This window comes from Chlorocebus sabaeus, chromosome 18 (genome assembly GCF_047675955.1).
Source record: "Chlorocebus sabaeus isolate Y175 chromosome 18, mChlSab1.0.hap1, whole genome shotgun sequence".
Classification (NCBI taxonomy): Eukaryota; Metazoa; Chordata; class Mammalia; order Primates; family Cercopithecidae; genus Chlorocebus; species Chlorocebus sabaeus.
This window is the reverse complement of record NC_132921.1, coordinates 63461054-63474150: the sequence shown is the minus strand read 5'-3', so window position 1 is coordinate 63474150 and position 13097 is coordinate 63461054. Positions and strand designations below refer to the sequence as shown.

Below are 13097 nucleotides of genomic sequence, written 5' to 3'. Positions count from 1 at the left end.
AGAGTAAGAAATTACATGGAACATTTGGAAAAGTATACAATCTGGAATAACTGGAGTATTGGAGTAGGGGAATGTTGGAAAGTGGGATTAGAAATGCCAGCAGGGCCAATTTCTCTTGAATTTTGTGCTGAAGTTTTAAAATCCACCAGAGTAGCAAAATGCAGTTGTCGATAAGAGTTGTTAAATATTGGAGTGATATTTTAGCTAAATAGCTTGTCAAATATGGAGGATGAGTTTGAAATTTATTTACAGTAAATGTATCATTTCAATGATCTACATATAAATGACTGGCATTGTTGCTTACTCAACATGTGACCTTGAAAAGTTTAAGTAACCTGTCTGTGCCTTAGTTTCCTTGGCAATAAAATGATCACAATAGGTCCCGCTTAAGAAAGTAATAGTAAAACTTTGGATTACTATCTGTAAAGTGCCTAGAGTGGTACGTGGCTTAAAACAAGGGCTCAATAAATAAAAGCTAATAAAAACTGTCTAAATGAATTTATTTCTTAATGATCCAGAATTTGATAAATAAAGGTCAGATGAGACCAAAGAGAAAAAAAGAGATTACAGAAGAATAATTTTCCTGAGTAGGATATAAATATACTCATATAAAAATTATAATGTTAATATTATTATATATTCTATGATTTTATTTCCCAGCCAACTGTGTAAACTTTGTGTTCAGCAAGAATATACAAAAAAAAGTTGTGCAAACTTTTAAGGAGAAAACCTAGACAACTTTTAATCAGAATGTGACATTCACATTCATTCACTTGCATGCCAAAGTGCAGTTTCATTTTTACAGAAACACCAGATTACTGTTTGCTCAACAGCTTGGAAATCACCAGGTAGAAGATCAATGAGCACATTTCAAACTCAGAGAAACAATGAAAAGGGTAAATGAACTTTGTGTAAATCCTCTAACTCTCATGGCACGTTCTCTGGCCTCCTCCCCAGGATGTTTTATCAAAAAACTTAAAAAGCAAGCAAACTCCCATACCTCATGTACATTGAAATTAATGTGCTGAAAATAAAGAAAATTTGATTTAAACAGGGTGAAGGATGAATCTAATAGCTTCAAAGTGATGCAATTTCAGGAATTAATCTATGAGCTAATTTTTATGCACTTTCAAAAAAGTAATACTATGTGGATTTACCAAATTAAGAAATTGACAATAAATATATTCAATATAAGTATGAACATGATTCAATTTCAGCATGTTAAAATTAATTTTATTTAAAAGAACATAGAATTTAATAGTCGAGAAATTGGTGGAAAAAAATCAACGGTGATCAGTATTTTAAAATAATTGCAAAGATCTTAAAGAAACTTTTAACTGTTTAACTACAGATGCATAAAATGTTGTATAAAATGTAAAACAGGACCGGGCTCGGTGCTCAGCCTGTAATCCTAGCACTTTGGGAGGCGGAGTTGTGCGGATTGCTTGGTCCAGCAGACTAGCCTGGGCAACATGGCGACCCTCTGTCTCTACTAAAAATACAAAAATTAGCCTGGCGTGGTGGTGCATATCTGTGGTCTCAGCTATTTGTGAGGCTGAGGCGGGAGGACTGCTTGAGCCCAGGAGTTCAAGGCTGCAGTGAGCCGAGATTGCACTCCAGCCTGCGTGACAATGTGGAAAAAAAAAAAAAAATGTTAATAGTTGCTGTGTGGTAGAACATTTCTACATTTCTCTATTTCATAAAGGAAAATATTGTAATTTTCATTTAAATAGACATATAATTTAAAAATGGAAATGTAATGCAAAGAATTATTTAGGGAAAATCTATTTTAAAATCCAAGAAATATGCATTCCAATTATTACAGAAATTGATTTAAACTCCAATGAACAAAATAGCTGTCTAAGATTATGAAGAGTGATTTCTCTCCCATTTCAATAAAGGAAAAACCCCTAGTAACTGTCTTTTGCAATAATGAAAATTTTGGAGAGAGGAACATCACACTGAGAAACTGTGCAAGGAATATCAAATTCTGTTTTCTGAATATGTCAAAAATCTCTATTTCCACATAGTTATTAAAATGTGAGTGAGCAGCAACTTTTATTTTGCTTGTATACTGTTTTAGTTTCTATTTCTGTGTAACAAATCACCCCAACCCATAAAAGCCTAAAAACAGTCATTTTAATGTGCTTATAGACTGGGGGAAGTGGGTTGAGAATTTAGCAAAGCTTACCAAGGAGTGGCTTTGCTTTATTCTACAATCTGCAGCCTCAGCTGGGAAGACTGGGAGACTGGAGGTAACTGGATGATTTAGATTTCTCTAGCATATAATCTTTAATATGGTTTGTAAATCCGAGCAAAACAGACCATGTGACTGTAATTTTCTCATCTGTAAAATGAAGAAAATAATATTGTGTTTTTCCATAGTTGTACATAGCATGTACATGTATGGAATGTGGGTGTACATACATATATGTGTGTGTGTGTGTACATTCATGATATCTCTTTCTCTACCTCAAGCCACATTTCCTAAAATAAAATGAATTTACCACCTTAATTTACATGGCAGGAAAATTCGTTTTGCTTATTAACATGAATTCACCTACGTACAAAAATATTTTCAGTGTGTTACAATGTCTCCAACATTAATAAACGTTGAGAGGTAAGTTATTTATGTATGTGTTTGTAAATGTTAATATAGCTTCCATTTAATTATTTTTGGCATTTTAAATAATTTCCAGGAGTTGCAGGATTTAATGAGTCAGTGGATATCAAATTAGTCTTGTCTTTGGTTGGGATTATGTTGAAAATTTGCAATCTTTTTGTTTTGTTTTGTTTTGTTTGTTTTTTTGAGATGGAGTCTCGCTCTGTCGCCCATGCTTGAGTTCAGTGGAGTGATCTGGGCTCACTGCAAGCTCCGCCTCCTGGTTTCACATCATTCTCCTGCCTCAGCCTCCCGAGTAGCTGGGACTACAGGCGCCCGCCACCACACCCGGCTCATTTTTGTATTTTTAGTAGAGACGGGATTTCACCATATTGGCCAGGCTGGTGTCGAACTCCTGACCTCGTGATTTGCCCGCCTCGGCCTCCCAAAGTGTTGGGATTACAGGCGTGAGCCACTGCGACCAGCCGAAAACTGGCAATCTTACAACTTCTCTCTCTTACCAAATAAGTCATTTGAAGTAAGAACAATAGCATAAGCAAAGGGATTATTTCATTTCTAACACCGTAGGGCACTTTAAGATAATAATTGAAAGTATTGACTCTGGAGCAGAGCACGGGTTCAGAAGTCAGCCTCACAAATAAGTGGCTGAAAGATTGGATGCCTTCCTTAACCTGTCCACATCTTAGTCCCCTCATCTGTAAAATGGGGATTATAACCATATTACATTACAGGTGTGAGAAATAGATGAATTAGTACATGTCAAGTCTAAGGACAGTAAAAGGCGTGCTGGAAACACTCAGTAAATATTAGCTGTTATTATTGGCATCATTATTATTACTACACTGTCATTTAAGAGGTGGAAAAATATTTTACGAGCTGAAATTTTATTTCATAGATGTATCATGTTGTTTACAGTTAGAATGTATATGACTGTAGTGGTAATCCTTTCCTGTTCTTTTTCTTTCTCTACACTGTCGAACCACCCTAAAAATGGTTTTCATGGATTTCCTGACAATTTCTCTGACATAAGGTGAGGGAAGGGAAAGGAGTTAGATTCCAGATACTTCTCTTTTCAATGCTTAATAAGTCAATTCTAATAAAAACATTTATTGATTACACACAACGTTCTAAACACAGTGATAGGTCTGGGAGATGTTACACTAAATAATAAAGACACTGTTCATTTTGTCAATATATTCTCAGTTTTGTGGGAGAATAAGGTGTTTTAAAATATAAGAATTCCGTAAGGTTATATTCCATGACTAAAGAATCAGCATGATGTTCCAGGAATAGGAAGAAGGTAGGGATTAGCTTGCTCATTCTCCTCTTCAATCATGTCCACATGTGTGTACTTCTCTGGCCACTCACTTCTGTTTCCTGACCCTACATTAAGTCATCATTATTTGCATTATTTGCTCCTCACACTGTTCAAATAACTCTTATCCTTTCCTTAACACTTGGGGTATTTGCCATCTTTCTTTGTAGAACTCTGACGTCTATAAGCAGAGTTAAAGTTTCTTGTATTCTTAAGACAACTTTTTATGTGAGAATGGAAATGAAGTTATAAGTATTTATAATTACAATTTAAAGAAATATATAGTGTAGAACACTTCCTGAAACATTTTTATTGTAGTATCTTTGCTCCTAACATAGTAAATGTATAAGGAGCTTTAAAAGATATTGTAATAACATTTGGTGTATCATTTTTGAGTTGTACTGCATTTTTAACCCATGACAAGTTATAGTCCCTACAGATGTATATTAATATTTTGAAGCATCAAAATGAAATACAGCTTTTCAGTCTTCCATTTTGGAGTTATTTGTGTGACCTACACCTAATGAGTAGCAATTCCTGACATGAATTTGTTATACTATCAAAAGCTGAAATATGTATGAATGTTGTAAGAATCGTAATGTAGAGTATCTCTTGTAATAGCTGTTATAAAATGAAGTGATATGTGTTTGTTCAGTGAGTACACAGTCTCAGTTTGGGATGATAAAAATTTCTGGAGATGTACAACATAGTTGTACAACAGTGTGAATACATTTAATACAACTGAACTGTACATTTAAAAATGTTAAAATTTTATATCATGCATTTCTTATCACAATAAGAAAGTAAAAACAGTGCATTTGAGTCCTCAATAATATTTAAACACTGGAAAACTAGCACATGTGTATACATTTCTATAAATTTGTGTATATTCTTCATCAAGTTTTAGTCAAACGCCTGTATTCTTTCATTGTATGTTCAGTGATCAATACTTCTATATTACAAGCTCAAGTAGATGAGGTATTGTGAAGAGAACAGAAAAAAAATGTACACCTATTGCTAAGGATGTTACTATAAGGAAACAAGCATACAAATATTGACATAAATGACAGAATAAAGTAATTGCTATGATTTATGTATAAAAATTTGGGGAATCAGTAGAAGGAAGTATTAATTATGATTTGTGGAGACTGGACAAGATCATGTTGCAGAAGTGGTATTTGAACATAGACGTAAATAATTAATAGGATTTACTGGCTAATCAGTTTAGAATGGTATTTTAGAGAGAAGGAGTAGAAAAAACAAAATCACAGAGTTAGGAAGGTAAAAAGCTGAAAGCATAAGATAAGGACAGCATATGCTGGATGGAGCAATGTATTGAGGTATTAAACTAGAGAAGTTGGAGAGAAAGCCAAGTCATTGAAATAACTAGATAACGTACTGGGTTTCCTGCAAGTGATAATGTTGAAGTGTTGTGCCTAGAAGACTCTGTTGAGCCATTATAACAGAGAATTGGTCTGACCACTTATATTGAACTTATTTTTGTGTTATTAATATATGAACATTATATATTATTAATAAAAAGGAAAATAGGTTAAAATTTATTTTACCAGTTGGAAAAAAGGAAATTGTAACTGAAACCATTTATCTTTTCATTTATCTTGAAACAAATAGATAAAAACATTTATCCTGTTACTTCCAAGGAGACAAGAATATCAGTTTGAACATCTACTATATGCCAGTCACTGTTAGGCATTTAAAAAATCACATCATACATATTAAGACAGTTCTAGATCTGAGTTCAGTTGGGCTATTTGCTTAGCAATCTAATCTGCATGCTCTAGTGAAGATATATGATAGGAAAATAGACTTTTAGATGGAATTTTTACAGGTGCTAGCAATGGATACTCACTTTCTGTTTTGAAAATAAAAACTATTCAGGTTAACCCACAGGCCTTTATAAAATATCTAATCTTCTACCCAGAGTTATTTAATCCTAACAATACAAAACTATAAATCTTATTTTAGAGGGCCATATTCTTGTCATCATAAATGCTGTAAACTTTGAGTATTCTATTAAATATATGTGTGTATAAATATTTATAAGTTCTTCACTCACTCTTATCACGAATTCAAGAATTAAAATTTTCTGATAAAATGCTTGCATGTTTTATTCATTAACACCAAACCTATTTCCACCATGGATTTATATTATAAATTTGAATTCTGTTTCTCTTTAAATATTTAGGAATAAACTTATAATAAAAGGTCATAGTTATTATTGCTCATAAAATGTTCAGTAAATTCAGAATATAAAATACCAAAAAGACCGTCTTCTTTTTTCTTCTTTAATTATATTTAGATGCTTAAAATTTTCCAATAAATGTTGAAGTCACACATGCTTTATAAAACAACTGTAAGAGCCTTACTGCAGAGAGTGACTATAAAATATGAAGCATGATGAGGAGGTAAGGTAATGATCTTGCCCCTCGTGTCAAAAAAGGTTACCAATATTGAAATGCCTTTATTTCTGGTTAAAATGCAATTTTCTAGTGGAGCTTTCATAAAACCTAGTAATATTTGCATAATCTCTCCAGCTAAAATGTGAATTTCTCACTCAATCAAAATTACTTTCATACTAAAAGTACATATATTTTCAAACCTGCAGTTCTTCACATTGACTACCTCATATGTGAGAATTTGGCCAGCATAGAGGCTAGAAATATCGAGAGAGAAAAATTACCTTCTGCTCTAGAACAACAACAACAACAACAACAACAACAAAACAAAAGAAAACTTCCTGCCATGAGATCTAGCAAACTGTAATAAACAACACTAGAAATAATGTAAATGAAATAGCTTATTGCGCCCTGGAATGTCTCTTTCCACATAATGCCAAGGCAGAGTTGTGAGGCCACAACAATTAAATTTGACTGGTTGGCAGGGAAGGCCAGGAATACCTCACTTTTGTACACAGGTGTGAAGCTGCTCATGATTTGTGTCAACATTTCGACAGTAGCTTTTACAAGACTCTGAATCTGATCCACTTTCTCATAATATCCAAGACAGGAAGAGAGAAACCATCTGTTGGATTGCCAAGGTAGAAATCGCATTATAATGTGAAAAATTAGCCGTAAGGTCTGAGTCAGTTGGACCATCACTGCAGGTCTGTCACGCAGCAGAAAATAAACTCTGACAAATGCGTACCATCCTCAGGTTAGCACTCAATCAAATTCAGCCCAAATATGCTCACTTTGAACATATGGACTTAATACAATTACTAAGTTCTTCTTATGGTGATGCCTGAAATTGTCCATTGTGAAATTATCCAGGATTAGAGCATGAGTTGCCGTTCTTTGTAACTACAGTACAATGATGTCATCATGTGCTTGACATCAACATGTTGTCAACCATGGAAATTGAGTTATTTCAGTCCTGCTTTGGGGGAAAATGTGTGCAATGATCATGCTTCCTAGTGCATTAGATCTACAAACTGATGTCTAAATTTAATAAAGAATCAGTATAACAAGTAAAATATATATAATTTTGTGGTACAGCATAAGCTAAACATAGGTATGGAGTCCAATGAGCTCTGTAAGAGTGCCATGAATACAGAAATGAAAGACTGATTCAGACCCTTCCCTTTCTTTTCCCCTCAACACACATCTCTGTTCCAGCTCCCTGTGCTCATGAAACTGCGGAACCATCATCTGAAACATTTCTATGCCATTCGAGTCTTGACTATTCTTCTAGACTCACCTCATCAACCACAAATGAAGCCTTAGTTATCTCAGCTTTACTTATTTCTAACGTTCCCAACTTTGAACACATACAGTTGTTTCTTAGTGCCCAGGAGGAATTAGTTCCAGGACCCCCCATGGATACCAAAAAGCAGATTATCAAGTCCCTTATATAAAATGGTGCAGTAGTTGCATGTAACCTACTCATATCCTGCCATGTAGATTCTATCTCTAGATTCCTTATAATACACAATGCAATTTAAATGCTATGTAAATGCTATTTAAGTGCTTATTATATTGTATTGTTTAGTGAACCATGACAAGAAAAAAAGTCTGTACACGTTCAGTATAGACACACCCATCCATTTCTTTTTCTCCCAAGTATTTTCCATCCATATTTGGTTCACTCCATGAATGTAAACCCCAAAGAAATAAATGGAGGGCCGACTGTGTATCTTTTCTTTATCATAGAAAGTAGCTGCTTATAGTCACTGTTTGAAGTTACTTTCTATGATATGCGTTTCTGTATTTGATCATAACCTATATATTCTGATCAGCTTACACACTACAATTTTGATAACATTCTATCTTCTATCTCCCTCAGGAATCAGTGCCTTTCCTATGTACTATCCGAGTATTATATTGCCACTATTTATTTTTCTGATAGCACTTTGTACACTGCATTTTACTGCAAGTTCCCTAAAGGAATGCACATTGTATTTCTCTTCAGTGTATCCCCAGCATCTAGCAGAGTATCTAGAACAGATTTCTGCTCCATAAATGTTTGTTGAATGAATAACAACTCATTTTCTAAACTAGCAGCTTTTAAGGCAAGCAAGGACAAAAGTATGTCAAATAAATAACAAATCTGGACTTTGAATAAAGAGTTTTTCACAAAGAGAGACATTATTCAAAATGATAATTTACATATGGGGAGGGCTACTATGACAGTAAGGTGAGGGTTGTTTTGTGAAAGGAAGAAAAGGTAGAGAAAAGGCTTTTATGCTCTGACCATAAGGACCATGAGATCTGTGAGTGCCCCAAAGGTCAGGCAGAAAAACGGGTTTCTTTTCTGAAAAGGAATAAACCAGGCAAGAAACAGTCAGGGTGACGAAGTGAGATGGGCAATGTTATGATCTGACAGTTAACACTTTTTCCTGAGGTTAGAGGATTTGGGAGGAGTTGTTAAGAAGGGCTTGTTCTGAGTTATGACACTTGCTTTTTCCAATGCCTGGTCAAAGTCCAAGGGCCTAAGGGAAGAAGAAAAACTCATGAAAGTTTGGCCAAGCCAAGTTAGTAGGTATTGTTTTGTACGAATTGGTCACTAGGTACAAACAATTCAGTGAATCATTTATAAGGCAAAGAGTGGGAGTTTGGAGAGTGTGTGTCTGATTTCACTATATTTAAGAAAGGGCAGCATCTATGTGTCCTGACTAATTCAAAAGAAGAAGGGTAGTTCTTTGCAGTAAGCATTTCCTAGAACGGGGGTCCCCAATCCTCAGGCCACAGACAGGTATCCTTCCATGGCCTGTTAGGAACAAGGGCTCAGAGCAGGAGATGAGCAGAGGATGAGCAAGTGAAGCGTCCTCTATATTTACAGCCACTCTCCATCACTTGCGTTACCACCTGAGCTCCGGTGGCATTAGATTCTCATAGGAGTGCAAACCCTATCATGAACCATGCATGCGAGGGATCTAGGTTGTGCACTCCTTATGAAAGTCTAATGCCTGGTGATCTGTCACTGTCTCCCATCATCCCCAGATGGGACTACCTAGCTTCAGGAAAACAAGCTCAGCATTCCCACTGGTTCTACATCATGGTGAGTTGTATAAGTATTTCATTCTATATTACAGTGCAATAACAATAGAAATAAAATGCACAATAAATGTAATGCACTCGAATCATCCTGAAACCATCACCCCCACCCCCAGCCCCACTGCCCTGGTTTATGGAAAAATTGTCTTCCGTGAAACTAGTCCCTGGTGCCGAAAAGGTTGGGGACTGCTAGAACACAACAAAGTGGGGTGATTTCTTAACTGTTGCTGCATTCCAGAACATTCAGGCAAAGTTTAACATTGTCAATATAAAGTGAATATTTGGCCCCAAGTCTTGCCATTTGGCAGGCACTGTGACCATTGCTGAAAATAACACTTCTCTAACTGGTCAGAAATCTAAAGGATAGCCTCAGTTTGGTTAATCTTATAATCGGGAGACAACTGTTCAAGTAGAAGGGAAAGCAGGTGTGAAAATCTTGAGGAAAGAAATAGCAATGAATCGCCTGGGAATGAAAAGAATTCTAGTCACATAGAAAGTATATTTTTTGAAAGTATAAAAAATTATATAATCTCTGGATGAAGAAGCTATTTTAAAGATGAAATTGGAAACCAACTGAAAAAAGTACTAGTTTGGCTTTATGAAAAGTAGAAACTTCTAGAAATCAAAGAATATTTGTAGACTCAGTCTTTGCTCTTCTCTGCCTTGCTTTGTTTTCCAGGAGACTGCTTCTGTCGATGACAGCACTGGGTTTCCACCCCGTTCTGGCTTCTGGATTATATGGGCTAAGAAGAGGCACCAGCAGGAGAGCAGAATGTTCCTTTCCATGGCTCCAGTGCTTGCTGGACTCTGGTAACGTCTTTCCCTCTTGTCTCTCTAGGCTTAGAGATGGTAACAGCTCCCTGCTGTTGATAATTCTTGGGTGTTTCATTATCCATTGCTTTGTCCCTTAACCCTTCTTATAGTTCTGTAAACTTATTAAACTCTTTTAAATGAAACCTTTGGGTATGCCATCTGTTTTCTGCAGTGATCCAGACTGAAACATCATAATCAAAACAGCAAGTGACAAAATTGGAAAGAAAATGCAACTTGTATTACAGAAGAGTTTAAATCTATTTTATAGGTGCCATGTTGAATTTTATAGAGGAGTTCTTTACAACTGTTATAAAAATAAAAGATGAATATCTAAACAAAAATTTAAAAATGATCAGAATATTTTTTAAATTAACATTACTAGATAACTAAGATGTCCAAATGCCTGAAGCATAGTAGAATTTAATTTTATGTGAATTGGTATATTAGCTGAATTTGCTACCAAAATTATTCTACTTATAAGAAAAATGAACAAATGTGATACAATAAGTAAGCCTCATGCAAATATACTTTACACATTTTTAGTAAGATTAAATTCTGTAGCACAGAGGTCACTGATCTGCCCACCTTGGGTAACAAGTAGTTTGAATAGAATTGTTAAAGAGGAAGACGTTTTACAGTGGCTTGAGGAGTAAACATAAGGCACGAGAGACAGCCAGTGTACACCATCCTTTTAACCTTCTGCAAAGGCTGCCTCGAAAAACTCACTCCTTATAGAGTCAGTCATTTTCTTCTTGGTGAATATATAGCACCTTGCATATGATTTTAATAAGCTTATTTTTATGGCTTCTCTATTGTGAAGTCCTTGAGGATATTTGTAATAATGTTTGGAACAAAATATGTATTTAGCAAATGGTTCTTGAATGAATAAGCAAATAATATGGACAGTAAAACAGAGGGAAGGAATGTGAGACTGTCCTCTCTGGGATTCCGGTGGCACTTTACGTAGTAATTGATTCTGTAAGAGATCTGGAGTCTATTGCATACAAGCTGGAAATTCAGAATCAGAGTCACAGAGTAAGGACTAGTAAGGAAACAGGCTTATGAACAATATTTAAAGTAGTAAATTTATCATTATCTGAGTTACATCTTAAATTTATTCACATCATTGAACTTCTTTTATGTTTTCTTGGGTAATCAAAGTCTTATCAAAAAACAAGCACAAAAAAAAAAACCCAGGATAAGGTATATGTATGTGTATATTCTTGAAAATTGTGCACCTAACTGTGAAAATGTGTGTACCTGTGAAAATGTGTACACCTAACTGTGAAAATGTGTGCAAGTGTTGTGAGTGTGTAAGAAAGACAGCGAGTGGGAGAGAACTCCAGGGTTCAGTCAGGGTAGCAGAGAACAGGAAGTGCTGTGGAATGTTTGGGGTAAGAGATTCATAATAGGAATTGGACTTACACAGTTGTCAAAGGAGCTGGGAAAGTGAATGGTCAGAATGGGTAACTGGAGGATTAGAGAAAAATCATAGCTTGCCAAGAAAACCGAAGAGCGAAGTCCAACTGCCTGTGTGGAACTGTGAAGGGGAAGCTCACAGAGAGACCCACATGCAGTTGTTGCCCCTGTGTAACCAGTGCTTTGGTGGGTCCATAGTCAAGTGTGTGGTGGTGGACCAGACTACTGGATAACAGGAAGATGAGTTAGACAAAAAACAGAGGAAATAAAAGAGAAGCTGTAACCCTTCATGAACCTCCATGTCTGACAGTCACTACAAGACCTTCAGAGAATGGTGTCAGCTGCTTCACTTCTTTCCTTTCTTTCAACCAACTTACACTTGGACCCAGAGGAGGACCAGCATTCATGGAAATGCAATTCTCATCTTATCCAAACTGACCATAGAGAAACCTGGCACAGTGTGTATATAAAGTTACCCAACATCTAGCACAATCAGTAACAACCATTATGATTGTCTTTATGAAGGAGGGTATTGTCAAGTGAAAGAAGATTTTTTAAACTATATTGAAATATTTTACATGGCAAAGTAAGCTCTCTCTCTCTCTTTTTTTTTTTTTTTTTTTGAGACAGAGTCCTTCGTTGGTTGCCTAGGCTGGAGTGCAGTGGCCTGATCTCGGCTCACTGTAACCTCTGCCTCCCAGGTTCAAGTGATTCTCATGCCTCAGCCTCCCAAGCAGCTGGGATTGCAGGTATGTGACAACACTCACTGCTAATTTTTGTATTTTTAATAGAGACAAGGTTTCACCATGTTGCCCACATTGGTCTCGAGCTCTTGACCTCAAGTGATCCACCTGCCTCGACCTCCCAAAGTGCTGGGATTACGAATGTGAGTCACCATGCCTGGCCAGCACACACTTTTTCACTGATTTCCAACCCTGGTTACAGTCAACTAATTTTATGTTTCCTTTAAGATAAATTACTTTTGCATATTCAAGAATTTTATTCAGGAAGATTTACATTTTAAGCACTGTTTTGTGTCTGGTTTCTTTTGATCAGCATAATCATTTTAAGATTTATCCAAGTTACATTTTGCAGCTCTTTTTTTTTTTTATTGTGAGCAGTAATATATGTATGGATATTGACTCAGACATCTAACTCAACTTGTTTGTTGATTCAACTATTATGAGTCAAGTGCCCATTAATATTCCTATAAAATTCTTTGTGTGGGTATATAATTTCATTTTCTTGGTTAAATACTTAGGAATGGGATTGCTGGGTTGCCTGGCTTTTAAGAAACCGGAAACAATTTTCCAAAGAGGTTATGTCATTTTGCACTAGCACTATTGAAGATATTCAATTGCTTGATATCTTCCCCAACATTTGGTACTGTAAGGATTTTTTTTAATTTTAATTT

The 13097-nt window shown here is 35.6% G+C and overlaps 1 long non-coding RNA gene across 1 annotated transcript in view; it reads left to right on the top strand.

Moving 5' to 3' along the window:
- Nucleotides 1–10393, top strand: part of LOC140709060 (uncharacterized) — a 611840-nt gene extending 601447 nt beyond the window's left edge. Inside the window, exon 6 of the long non-coding RNA XR_012089391.1 lies at nt 10131–10393. This is a non-coding gene — a long non-coding RNA (uncharacterized lncRNA). The remainder of the gene's footprint in view (nt 1–10130) is intronic.
- Nucleotides 10394–13097: the final 2704 nt, after the last annotated feature.